The sequence below is a fragment of the Phalangium opilio genome, unplaced genomic scaffold, assembly GCF_054372755.1.
Source record: "Phalangium opilio isolate 3A_F unplaced genomic scaffold, DU_Popi_V2 ptg001675l_1, whole genome shotgun sequence".
Taxonomy (NCBI): Eukaryota; Metazoa; Arthropoda; class Arachnida; order Opiliones; family Phalangiidae; genus Phalangium; species Phalangium opilio.
Window position 1 is genome coordinate 2,624,377 of NW_028324261.1, and position 13,943 is coordinate 2,638,319.

Below are 13,943 nucleotides of genomic sequence, written 5' to 3' on the forward strand. Positions count from 1 at the left end.
TAACAGAAAATAATGCATTCAAAAGTGTACCGAAAAAATCGCATATTTTTTATTCAAGGTAGAAAGTCCGTGACAACGATTTATTTTTGAAAATTGAATTTGAACAGTTTTTTGAATGAATATCGTTACATTTGCTTGAATTAAAGCAAAAAGTACAAAAATAATGGTTTCAGTGGTTATATTTGAAAATAGTGAAGAAATACTCAAAATATGCTTCTATGGCCGAGAAACGTCGATTTTGAAAATGTTATTAAAAATCTAGGTACATTTTTATTTATTGATCAATCGAGATGAAATCACTTTTAGTGAGTATTTTATAGGTAATTAAGCTGAATTCGGTCAAAAAATTGTCCAGAAAAAAATGCATTCAAAAGTCTATCGAAAAAATCGCATATTTTTTGTCTTCAAGATACAAAATCCGTGACAACGATTTCTTATTGAAAATTCAATTTGAAGTTTTTTGAATGAATATCGTTACATTTGCTTGAATTAAAGCAAAAAGTACAAAAAAAATGGTTTCAGTGGTTATATTTGAAAATAGTGAAAAAATTCTCAGATATAATGTAAATAGCAAGGTTTTTCCACAATACCTGTCGAACATTTAATTCTTGGGCTTCCGTGGCGCAATGGTTAGCGCGTTCAGCTGTTAACCGAAAGGTTTGTGGTTCGAGACGACCCGGGAGCGTAGGTGTGAAGTTTTATAAGTAATGTAAAAAGGCAAACTTTTCCACAATACTTGACAACCATTTATTTTCTAAGCTTCCATGGCGCAATGCTTTGCGCGTTCGGCTGTTAACTGAAATGTTGGTGCTTGGAGCCCACCCTGGAGCGGTGTTGTGGGGTCTCAGATGTAGCGTAAAAAGTCATAATTTTTCAACAATATCTGAAGACCATGTAATTTTTGGGCTTCCGTGGCTCAATGGTAAGCGCGTTCGGCTGCTAACCGAAAGGTTGGTGGTTCGAGCCCACCCGGGAGCGGTGTTGTGAGGTATCAGATGTAACGTAAAAAGTCAAAGTTTTTCCACAATACCTGACGAAAGTTTAATTTTAGGGCTTCCGTGGCGCGACGGTTAGCGCGTTCAGCTGTTAACCGAAAGGTTGGTGGTTCGAGCACACCCGGAAGCGGTGTTGTGAGGTATCAGATGTAACGTAAAAAGCCAAAGTTTTTCTGCAATACCTGACGACCATTTCAGGTCTCAGATGTAAGGTAAAAAGTCCAAGTTTTTCCACAATAGCTGCGGAACATTTAATTTTTGGGCTTCCGTGGCGCAATGGTTGGCGCGTTCAGCTGTTAACCGAAAGGTTGGTGGTTCGAGCCCACCTGGGAGCGGTGTTGTGAGGTATCAGATGTAACGTAAAAAGTCAAAGCTTTTCCACAATACCTGACGACCATTTAATTTCTGAATTTCCGTGGCTCAATGGTTAGCGCGTTCGGCTGTTAACCGAAAGGTTGATGCTTGGAGCCCACCCGGGAGCGGTGTTGTGGGGTCTCATATGTAACGTAAAAAGACAAAGATTTTCCACAATACCTGACGACAATTTAACTTATAGGCTTTCGTAGCGCAATGGTTAGCTTGTTTAGCTCTTAAGCAAAAGGTTGGTGGATCGAGCACAAACGGGAGCGGTGTTGAGAGGTCTAAGATGTAACGTAAAAAGTCAAAATGTTTCCACAACACCTGACGAACATTTAATTTTTGGGCTTTCGTAGCGCAATGGTTAGCGCGTTTAGCTCTTAATCAAATGTTAGGTGGTTCGAGCACACCCGGGAGCGGTGTTGTGAGGTATCAGATGTAACGTAAAAAGCCAAAGTTTTTCTACAATACCTGACGACCATTTCAGGTCTCAGATGTAAGGTAAAAAGTCCAAGTTTTTCCACAATAGCTGAAGAACATTTAATTTTTGGGCTTCCGTGGCGCAATGGTTGGCGCGTTCAGCTGTTAACCGAAAGGTTGGTGGTTCGAGCCCACCTGGGAGCGGTGTTGTGAGGTATCAGATGTAACGTAAAAAGTCAAAGCTTTTCCACAATACCTGACGACCATTTAATTTCTGAATTTCCGTGGCTCAATGGTTAGCGCGTTCGGCTGTTAACCGAAAGGTTGATGCTTGGAGCCCACCCGGGAGCGGTGTTGTGGGGTCTCATATGTAACGTAAAAAGACAAAGATTTTCCACAATACCTGACGACAATTTAACTTATAGGCTTTCGTAGCGCAATGGTTAGCTTGTTTAGCTCTTAAGCAAAAGGTTGGTGGATCGAGCACAAACGGGAGCGGTGTTGAGAGGTCTCAGATGTAACGTAAAAAGTCAAAATGTTTCCACAACACCTGACGAACATTTAATTTTTGGGCTTCCGTTGCGCAATGGTTAGCGCGTTCGGCTGTTAACCGAAAGGTTGGTGGTTCGAGCACACCCGGAAGCGGTGTTGTGAGGTATCAGATGTAACGTAAAAAGCCAAAGTTTTTCTGCAATACCTGACGACCATTTCAGGTCTCAGAAGTAAGGTAAAAAGTCCAAGTTTTTCCACAATAGCTGAAGAACATTTAATTTTTGGGCTTCCGTGGCGCAATGGTTGGCGCGTTCAGCTGTTAACCGAAAGGTTGGTGGTTCGAGCCCACCTGGGAGCGGTGTTGTGAGGTATCAGATGTAACGTAAAAAGTCAAAGCTTTTCCACAATACCTGACGACCATTTAATTTCTGAATTTCCGTGGCTCAATGGTTAGCGCGTTCGGCTGTTAACCGAAAGGTTGATGCTTGGAGCCCACCCGGGAGCGGTGTTGTGGGGTCTCATATGTAACGTAAAAAGACAAAGATTTTCCACAATACCTGACGACAATTTAACTTATAGGCTTTCGTAGCGCAATGGTTAGCTTGTTTAGCTCTTAAGCAAAAGGTTGGTGGATCGAGCACAAACGGGAGCGGTGTTGAGAGGTCTCAGATGTAACGTAAAAAGTCAAAATAATTCCACAACACCTGACGAACATTTAATTTTTGGGCTTTCGTAGCGCAATGGTTAGCGCGTTTAGCTCTTAATCAAATGTTTGGTGGTTCGAGCACACCCGGGAGCGGTGTTGTGAGGTATCAGATGTAACGTAAAAAGCCAAAGTTTTTCTACAATACCTGACGACCATTTCAGGTCTCAGATGTAAGGTAAAAAGTCTAAGTTTTTCCACAATAGCTGAAGAACATTTAATTTTTGGGCTTCCGTGGCGCAATGGTTGGCGCGTTCAGCTGTTAACCGAAAGGTTGGTGGTTCGAGCCCACCTGGGAGCGGTGTTGTGAGGTATCAGATGTAACGTAAAAAGTCAAAGCTTTTCCACAATACCTGACGACCATTTAATTTCTGAATTTCCGTGGCTCAATGGTTAGCGCGTTCGGCTGTTAACCGAAAGGTTGATGCTTGGAGCCCACCCGGGAGCGGTGTTGTGGGGTCTCATATGTAACGTAAAAAGACAAAGATTTTCCACAATACCTGACGACAATTTAACTTATAGGCTTTCGTAGCGCAATGGTTAGCTTGTTTAGCTCTTAAGCAAAAGGTTGGTGGATCGAGCACAAACGGGAGCGGTGTTGAGAGGTCTCAGATGTAACGTAAAAAGTCAAAATGTTTCCACAACACCTGACGAACATTTAGTTTTTGGGCTTCCGTTGCGCAATGGTTAGCGCGTTCGGCTGTTAACCGAAAGGTTGGTGGTTCGAGCACACCCGGAAGCGGTGTTGTGAGGTATCAGATGTAACGTAAAAAGCCAAAGTTTTTCTGCAATACCTGACGACCATTTCAGGTCTCAGAAGTAAGGTAAAAAGTCCAAGTTTTTCCACAATAGCTGAAGAACATTTAATTTTTGGGCTTCCGTGGCGCAATGGTTGGCGCGTTCAGCTGTTAACCGAAAGGTTGGTGGTTCGAGCCCACCTGGGAGCGGTGTTGTGAGGTATCAGATGTAACGTAAAAAGTCAAAGCTTTTCCACAATACCTGACGACCATTTAATTTCTGAATTTCCGTGGCTCAATGGTTAGCGCGATCGGCTGTTAACCGAAAGGTTGATGCTTGGAGCCCACCCGGGAGCGGTGTTGTGGGGTCTCATATGTAACGTAAAAAGACAAAGATTTTCCACAATACCTGACGACAATTTAACTTATAGGCTTTCGTAGCGCAATGGTTAGCTTGTTTAGCTCTTAAGCAAAAGGTTGGTGGATCGAGCACAAACGGGAGCGGTGTTGAGAGGTCTCAGATGTAACGTAAAAAGTCAAAATGTTTCCACAACACCTGACGAACATTTAATTTTTGGGCTTCCGTTGCGCAATGGTTAGCGCGTTCGGCTGTTAACCGAAAGGTTGGTGGTTCGAGCACACCCGGAAGCGGTGTTGTGAGGTATCAGATGTAACGTAAAAAGCCAAAGTTTTTCTGCAATACCTGACGACCATTTCAGGTCTCAGAAGTAAGGTAAAAAGTCCAAGTTTTTCCACAATAGCTGAAGAACATTTAATTTTTGGGCTTCCGTGGCGCAATGGTTGGCGCGTTTAGCTGTTAACCGAAAGGTTGGTGGTTCGAGCCCACCTGGGAGCGGTGTTGTGAGGTATCAGATGTAACGTAAAAAGTCAAAGCTTTTCCACAATACCTGACGACCATTTAATTTCTGAATTTCCGTGGCTCAATGGTTAGCGCGTTCGGCTGTTAACCGAAAGGTTGATGCTTGGAGCCCACCCGGGAGCGGTGTTGTGGGGTCTCATATGTAACGTAAAAAGACAAAGATTTTCCACAATACCTGACGACAATTTAACTTATAGGCTTTCGTAGCGCAATGGTTAGCTTGTTTAGCTCTTAAGCAAAAGGTTGGTGGATCGAGCAAAAACGGGAGCGGTGTTGAGAGGTCTCAGATGTAACGTAAAAAGTCAAAATGTTTCCACAACACCTGACGAACATTAAATTTTTGGGCTTTCGTAGCGCAATGGTTAGCGCGTTTAGCTCTTAATCAAATGTTTGGTGGTTCGAGCACACCCGGGAGCGGTGTTGTGAGGTATCAGATGTAACGTAAAAAGCCAAAGTTTTTCTGCAATACCTGACGACCATTTCAGGTCTCAGATGTAAGGTAAAAAGTCCAAGTTTTTCCACAATAGCTGAAGAACATTTAATTTTTGGGCTTCCTTGGCGCAATGGTTGGCGCGTTCAGCTGTTAACCGAAAGGTTGGTGGTTCGAGCCCACCTGGGAGCGGTGTTGTGAGGTATCAGATGTAACGTAAAAAGTCAAAGCTTTTCCACAATACCTGACGACCATTTAATTTCTGAATTTCCGTGGCTCAATGGTTAGTGCGTTCGGCTGTTAACCGAAAGGTTGATGCTTGGAGCCCACCCGGGAGCGGTGTTGTGGGGTCTCATATGTAACGTAAAAAGACAAAGATTTTCCACAATACCTGACGACAATTTAACTTATAGGCTTTCGTAGGCTTCGTTAGCTTGTTTAGCTCTTAAGCAAAAGGTTGGTGGATCGAGCACAAACGGGAGCGGTGTTGAGAGGTCTCAGATGTAACGTAAAAAGTCAAAATGTTTCCACAACACCTGACGAACATTTAATTTTTGGGCTTCCGTTGCGCAATGGTTAGCGCGTTCGGCTGTTAACCGAAAGGTTGGTGGTTCGAGCACACCCGGAAGCGGTGTTGTGAGGTATCAGATGTAACGTAAAAAGCCAAAGTTTTTCTGCAATACCTGACGACCATTTCAGGTCTCAGAAGTAAGGTAAAAAGTCCAAGTTTTTCCACAATAGCTGAAGAACATTTAATTTTTGGGCTTCCGTGGCGCAATGGTTGGCGCGTTCAGCTGTTAACCGAAAGGTTGGTGGTTCGAGCCCACCTGGGAGCGGTGTTGTGAGGTATCAGATGTAACGTAAAAAGTCAAAGCTTTTCCACAATACCTGACGACCATTTAATTTCTGAATTTCCGTGGCTCAATGGTTAGCGCGATCGGCTGTTAACCGAAAGGTTGATTCTTGGAGCCCACCCGGGAGCGGTGTTGTGGGGTCTCATATGTAACGTAAAAAGACAAAGATTTTCCATAATACCTGACGACAATTTAACTTATAGGCTTTCGTAGCGCAATGGTTAGCTTGTTTAGCTCTTAAGCAAAAGGTTGGTGGATCGAGCACAAACGGGAGCGGTGTTGAGAGGTCTCAGATTTAACGTAAAAAGTCAAAATGTTTCCACAACACCTGACGAACATTTAATTTTTGGGCTTCCGTTGCGCAATGGTTAGCGCGTTCGGCTGTTAACCGAAAGGTTGGTGGTTCTAGCACACCCGGGAGCGGTGTTGTAAGGTCTCAGATGTAACGTAAAATGCCAAAGATTTTCCTCAATTCCTGACGACCTTTTAATTTATAGGCTTTCGTAGCGCAATGGTTAGCGCGATTAGCTCTTAATCAAATGTTTGGTGGTTCGAGCACACCCGGGGGCGGTGTTGTGAGGTATCAGATGTAACGTAAAAAGCCAAATTTATTCTACAATACCTGACGACCATTTCAGGTCTCAGATGTAAGGTAAAAAGTCCAAGTTTTTCCACAATAGCTGAAGAACATTTAATTTTTAGGCTTCCGTGGCGCAATGTTTGGCGCGTTCAGCTGTTAACCGAAAGGTTGGTGATTCGAGCCCACCTGGGAGCGGTGTTGTGAGGTATCAGATGTAACGTAAAAAGTCAAAGCTTTTCCACAATACCTGACGACCATTAAATTTCTGAATTTCCGTGGCTCAATGGTTAGCGCGTTCGGCTGTTAACCGAAAGGTTGATGCTTGGAGCCCACCCGGGAGCGGTGTTGTGGGGTCTCATATGTAACGTAAAAAGACAAAGATTTTCCACAATACCTGACGACAATTTAACTTATAGGCTTTCGTAGCGCAATGGTTAGCTTGTTTAGCTCTTAAGCAAAAGGTTGGTGGATCGAGCACAAACGGGAGCGGTGTTGAGAGGTCTCAGATGTAACGTAAAAAGTCAAAATGTTTCCACAACACCTGACGAACATTTAATTTTTGGGCTTTCGTAGCGCAATGGTTAGCGCGTTTAGCTCTTAATCAAATGTTTGGTGGTTCGAGCACACCCGGGAGCGGTGTTGTGAGGTATCAGATGTAACGTAAAAAGCCAAAGTTTTTCTACAATACCTGACGACCATTTCAGGTCTCAGATGTAAGGTAAAAAGTCCAAGTTTTTCCACAATAGCTGAAGAACATTTAATTTTTGGGCTTCCGTGGCGCAATGGTTGGCGCGTTCAGCTGTTAACCGAAAGGTTGGTGGTTCGAGCCCACCTGGGAGCGGTGTTGTGAGGTATCAGATGTAACGTAAAAAGTCAAAGCTTTTCCACAATACCTGACGACCATTTAATTTCTGAATTTCCGTGGCTCAATGGTTAGCGCGTTCGGCTGTTAACCGAAAGGTTGATGCTTGGAGCCCACCCGGGAGCGGTGTTGTGGGGTCTCATATGTAACGTAAAAAGACAAAGATTTTCCACAATACCTGACGACAATTTAACTTATAGGCTTTCGTAGCGCAATGGTTAGCTTGTTTAGCTCTTAAGCAAAAGGTTGGTGGATCGAGCACAAACGGGAGCGGTGTTGAGAGGTCTCAGATGTAACGTAAAAAGTCAAAATGTTTCCACAACACCTGACGAACATTTAATTTTTGGGCTTCCGTTGCGCAATGGTTAGCGCGTTCGGCTGTTAACCGAAAGGTTGGTGGTTCTAGCACACCCGGGAGCGGTGTTGTAAGGTCTCAGATGTAACGTAAAATGCCAAAGATTTTCCTCAATTCCTGACGACCTTTTAATTTATAGGCTTTCGTAGCGCAATGGTTAGCGCGATTAGCTCTTAATCAAATGTTTGGTGGTTCGAGCACACCCGGGGGCGGTGTTGTGAGGTATCAGATGTAACGTAAAAAGCCAAAGTTTTTCTACAATACCTGACGACCATTTCAGGTCTCAGATGTAAGGTAAAAAGTCCAAGTTTTTCCACAATAGCTGAAGAACATTTAATTTTTGGGCTTCCGTGGCGCAATGTTTGGCGCGTTCAGCTGTTAACCGAAAGGTTGGTGATTCGAGCCCACCTGGGAGCGGTGTTGTGAGGTATCAGATGTAACGTAAAAAGTCAAAGCTTTTCCACAATACCTGACGACCATTAAATTTCTGAATTTCCGTGGCTCAATGGTTAGCGCGTTCGGCTGTTAACCGAAAGGTTGATGCTTGGAGCCCACCCGGGAGCGGTGTTGTGGGGTCTCATATGTAACGTAAAAAGACAAAGATTTTCCACAATACCTGACGACAATTTAACTTATAGGCTTTCGTAGCGCAATGGTTAGCTTGTTTAGCTCTTAAGCAAAAGGTTGGTGGATCGAGCACAAACGGGAGCGGTGTTGAGAGGTCTCAGATGTAACGTAAAAAGTCAAAATGTTTCCACAACACCTGACGAACATTTAATTTTTGGGCTTTCGTAGCGCAATGGTTAGCGCGTTTAGCTCTTAATCAAATGTTTGGTGGTTCGAGCACACCCGGGAGCGGTGTTGTGAGGTATCAGATGTAACGTAAAAAGCCAAAGTTTTTCTACAATACCTGACGACCATTTCAGGTCTCAGATGTAAGGTAAAAAGTCCAAGTTTTTCCACAATAGCTGAAGAACATTTAATTTTTGGGCTTCCGTGGCGCAATGGTTGGCGCGTTCAGCTGTTAACCGAAAGGTTGGTGGTTCGAGCCCACCTGGGAGCGGTGTTGTGAGGTATCAGATGTAACGTAAAAAGTCAAAGCTTTTCCACAATACCTGACGACCATTAAATTTCTGAATTTCCGTGGCTCAATGGTTAGCGCGTTCGGCTGTTAACCGAAAGGTTGATGCTTGGAGCCCACCCGGGAGCGGTGTTGTGGGGTCTCATATGTAACGTAAAAAGACAAAGATTTTCCACAATACCTGACGACAATTTAACTTATAGGCTTTCGTAGCGCAATGGTTAGCTTGTTTAGCTCTTAAGCAAAAGGTTGGTGGATCGAGCACAAACGGGAGCGGTGTTGAGAGGTCTCAGATGTAACGTAAAAAGTCAAAATGTTTCCACAACACCTGACGAACATTTAATTTTTGGGCTTCCGTTGCGCAATGGTTAGCGCGTTCGGCTGTTAACCGAAAGGTTGGTGGTTCGAGCACACCCGGAAGCGGTGTTGTGAGGTATCAGATGTAACGTAAAAAGCCAAAGTTTTTCTGCAATACCTGACGACCATTTCAGGTCTCAGAAGTAAGGTAAAAAGTCCAAGTTTTTCCACAATAGCTGAAGAACATTTAATTTTTGGGCTTCCGTGGCGCAATGGTTGGCGCGTTCAGCTGTTAACCGAAAGGTTGGTGGTTCGAGCCCACCTGGGAGCGGTGTTGTGAGGTATCAGATGTAACGTAAAAAGTCAAAGCTTTTCCACAATACCTGACGAACATTTAATTTCTGAATTTCCGTGGCTCAATGGTTAGCGCGTTCGGCTGTTAACCGAAAGGTTGATGCTTGGAGCCCACCCGGGAGCGGTGTTGTGGGGTCTCATATGTAACGTAAAAAGACAAAGATTTTCCACAATACCTGACGACAATTTAACTTATAGGCTTTCGTAGCGCAATGGTTAGCTTGTTTAGCTCTTAAGCAAAAGGTTGGTGGATCGAGCACAAACGGGAGCGGTGTTGAGAGGTCTCAGATGTAACGTAAAAAGTCAAAATGTTTCCACAACACCTGACGAACATTTAATTTTTGGGCTTTCGTAGCGCAATGGTTAGCGCGTTTAGCTCTTAATCAAATGTTTGGTGGTTCGAGCACACCCGGGAGCGGTGTTGTGAGGTATCAGATGTAACGTAAAAAGCCAAAGTTTTTCTGCAATACCTGACGACCATTTCAGGTCTCAGATGTAAGGTAAAAAGTCCAAGTTTTTCCACAATAGCTGAAGAACATTTAATTTTTGGGCTTCCTTGGCGCAATGGTTGGCGCGTTCAGCTGTTAACCGAAAGGTTGGTGGTTCGAGCCCACCTGGGAGCGGTGTTGTGAGGTATCAGATGTAACGTAAAAAGTCAAAGCTTTTCCACAATACCTGACGACCATTTAATTTCTGAATTTCCGTGGCTCAATGGTTAGTGCGTTCGGCTGTTAACCGAAAGGTTGATGCTTGGAGCCCACCCGGGAGCGGTGTTGTGGGGTCTCATATGTAACGTAAAAAGACAAAGATTTTCCACAATACCTGACGACAATTTAACTTATAGGCTTTCGTAGGCTTCGTTAGCTTGTTTAGCTCTTAAGCAAAAGGTTGGTGGATCGAGCACAAACGGGAGCGGTGTTGAGAGGTCTCAGATGTAACGTAAAAAGTCAAAATGTTTCCACAACACCTGACGAACATTTAATTTTTGGGCTTCCGTTGCGCAATGGTTAGCGCGTTCGGCTGTTAACCGAAAGGTTGGTGGTTCGAGCACACCCGGAAGCGGTGTTGTGAGGTATCAGATGTAACGTAAAAAGCCAAAGTCTTTCTGCAATACCTGACGACCATTTCAGGTCTCAGAAGTAAGGTAAAAAGTCCAAGTTTTTCCACAATAGCTGAAGAACATTTAATTTTTGGGCTTCCGTGGCGCAATGGTTGGCGCGTTCAGCTGTTAACCGAAAGGTTGGTGGTTCGAGCCCACCTGGGAGCGGTGTTGTGAGGTATCAGATGTAACGTAAAAAGTCAAAGCTTTTCCACAATACCTGACGACCATTTAATTTCTGAATTTCCGTGGCTCAATGGTTAGCGCGATCGGCTGTTAACCGAAAGGTTGATTCTTGGAGCCCACCCGGGAGCGGTGTTGTGGGGTCTCATATGTAACGTAAAAAGACAAAGATTTTCCATAATACCTGACGACAATTTAACTTATAGGCTTTCGTAGCGCAATGGTTAGCTTGTTTAGCTCTTAAGCAAAAGGTTGGTGGATCGAGCACAAACGGGAGCGGTGTTGAGAGGTCTCAGATGTAACGTAAAAAGTCAAAATGTTTCCACAACACCTGACGAACATTTAATTTTTGGGCTTCCGTTGCGCAATGGTTAGCGCGTTCGGCTGTTAACCGAAAGGTTGGTGGTTCTAGCACACCCGGGAGCGGTGTTGTAAGGTCTCAGATGTAACGTAAAATGCCAAAGATTTTCCTCAATTCCTGACGACCTTTTAATTTATAGGCTTTCGTAGCGCAATGGTTAGCGCGATTAGCTCTTAATCAAATGTTTGGTGGTTCGAGCACACCCGGGGGCGGTGTTGTGAGGTATCAGATGTAACGTAAAAAGCCAAAGTTATTCTACAATACCTGACGACCATTTCAGGTCTCAGATGTAAGGTAAAAAGTCCAAGTTTTTCCACAATAGCTGAAGAACATTTAATTTTTAGGCTTCCGTGGCGCAATGTTTGGCGCGTTCAGCTGTTAACCGAAAGGTTGGTGATTCGAGCCCACCTGGGAGCGGTGTTGTGAGGTATCAGATGTAACGTAAAAAGTCAAAGCTTTTCCACAATACCTGACGACCATTAAATTTCTGAATTTCCGTGGCTCAATGGTTAGCGCGTTCGGCTGTTAAACGAAAGGTTGATGCTTGGAGCCCACCCGGGAGCGGTGTTGTGGGGTCTCATATGTAACGTAAAAAGACAAAGATTTTCCACAATACCTGACGACAATTTAACTTATAGGCTTTCGTAGCGCAATGGTTAGCTTGTTTAGCTCTTAAGCAAAAGGTTGGTGGATCGAGCACAAACGGGAGCGGTGTTGAGAGGTCTCAGATGTAACGTAAAAAGTCAAAATGTTTCCACAACACCTGACGAACATTTAATTTTTGGGCTTTCGTAGCGCAATGGTTAGCGCGTTTAGCTCTTAATCAAATGTTTGGTGGTTCGAGCACACCCGGGAGCGGTGTTGTGAGGTATCAGATGTAACGTAAAAAGCCAAAGTTTTTCTACAATACCTGACGACCATTTCAGGTCTCAGATGTAAGGTAAAAAGTCCAAGTTTTTCCACAATAGCTGAAGAACATTTAATTTTTGGGCTTCCGTGGCGCAATGGTTGGCGCGTTCAGCTGTTAACCGAAAGGTTGGTGGTTCGAGCCCACCTGGGAGCGGTGTTGTGAGGTATCAGATGTAACGTAAAAAGTCAAAGCTTTTCCACAATACCTGACGACCATTTAATTTCATAATTTCCGTGGCTCAATGGTTAGCGCGTTCGGCTGTTAACCGAAAGGTTGATGCTTGGAGCCCACCCGGGAGCGGTGTTGTGGGGTCTCATATGTAACGTAAAAAGACAAAGATTTTCCACAATACCTGACGACAATTTAACTTATAGGCTTTCGTAGCGCAATGGTTAGCTTGTTTAGCTCTTAAGCAAAAGGTTGGTGGATCGAGCACAAACGGGAGCGGTGTTGAGAGGTCTCAGATGTAACGTAAAAAGTCAAAATGTTTCCACAACACCTGACGAACATTTAATTTTTGGGCTTCCGTTGCGCAATGGTTAGCGCGTTCGGCTGTTAACCGAAAGGTTGGTGGTTCTAGCACACCCGGGAGCGGTGTTGTAAGGTCTCAGATGTAACGTAAAATGCCAAAGATTTTCCTCAATTCCTGACGACCTTTTAATTTATAGGCTTTCGTAGCGCAATGGTTAGCGCGATTAGCTCTTAATCAAATGTTTGGTGGTTCGAGCACACCCGGGGGCGGTGTTGTGAGGTATCAGATGTAACGTAAAAAGCCAAAGTTTTTCTACAATACCTGACGACCATTTCAGGTCTCAGATGTAAGGTAAAAAGTCCAAGTTTTTCCACAATAGCTGAAGAACATTTAATTTTTGGGCTTCCGTGGCGCAATGTTTGGCGCGTTCAGCTGTTAACCGAAAGGTTGGTGATTCGAGCCCACCTGGGAGCGGTGTTGTGAGGTATCAGATGTAACGTAAAAAGTCAAAGCTTTTCCACAATACCTGACGACCATTAAATTTCTGAATTTCCGTGGCTCAATGGTTAGCGCGTTCGGCTGTTAACCGAAAGGTTGATGCTTGGAGCCCACCCGGGAGCGGTGTTGTGGGGTCTCATATGTAACGTAAAAAGACAAAGATTTTCCACAATACCTGACGACAATTTAACTTATAGGCTTTCGTAGCGCAATGGTTAGCTTGTTTAGCTCTTAAGCAAAAGGTTGGTGGATCGAGCACAAACGGGAGCGGTGTTGAGAGGTCTCAGATGTAACGTAAAAAGTCAAAATGTTTCCACAACACCTGACGAACATTTAATTTTTGGGCTTTCGTAGCGCAATGGTTAGCGCGTTTAGCTCTTAATCAAATGTTTGGTGGTTCGAGCACACCCGGGAGCGGTGTTGTGAGGTATCAGATGTAACGTAAAAAGCCAAAGTTTTTCTACAATACCTGACGACCATTTCAGGTCTCAGATGTAAGGTAAAAAGTCCAAGTTTTTCCACAATAGCTGAAGAACATTTAATTTTTGGGCTTCCGTGGCGCAATGGTTGGCGCGTTCAGCTGTTAACCGAAAGGTTGGTGGTTCGAGCCCACCTGGGAGCGGTGTTGTGAGGTATCAGATGTAACGTAAAAAGTCAAAGCTTTTCCACAATACCTGACGACCATTAAATTTCTGAATTTCCGTGGCTCAATGGTTAGCGCGTTCGGCTGTTAACCGAAAGGTTGATGCTTGGAGCCCACCCGGGAGCGGTGTTGTGGGGTCTCATATGTAACGTAAAAAGACAAAGATTTTCCACAATACCTGACGACAATTTAACTTATAGGCTTTCGTAGCGCAATGGTTAGCTTGTTTAGCTCTTAAGCAAAAGGTTGGTGGATCGAGCACAAACGGGAGCGGTGTTGAGAGGTCTCAGATGTAACGTAAAAAGTCAAAATGTTTCCACAACACCTGACGAACATTTAATTTTTGGGCTTCCGTTGCGCAATGGTTAGCGCGTTCGGCT

The 13,943-nt window shown here is 44.2% G+C and overlaps 1 non-coding gene across 1 annotated transcript; it reads left to right on the top strand.

Annotated features, from left to right (window-relative positions):
• The first annotated feature begins 905 nt into the window (after positions 1-905).
• TRNAS-GCU (transfer RNA serine (anticodon GCU)) lies at positions 906-978 on the top strand. The gene has a single exon. It is a non-coding gene; the product is annotated as a tRNA-Ser (tRNA).
• The last annotated feature ends 12,965 nt before the right edge of the window (positions 979-13,943 follow it).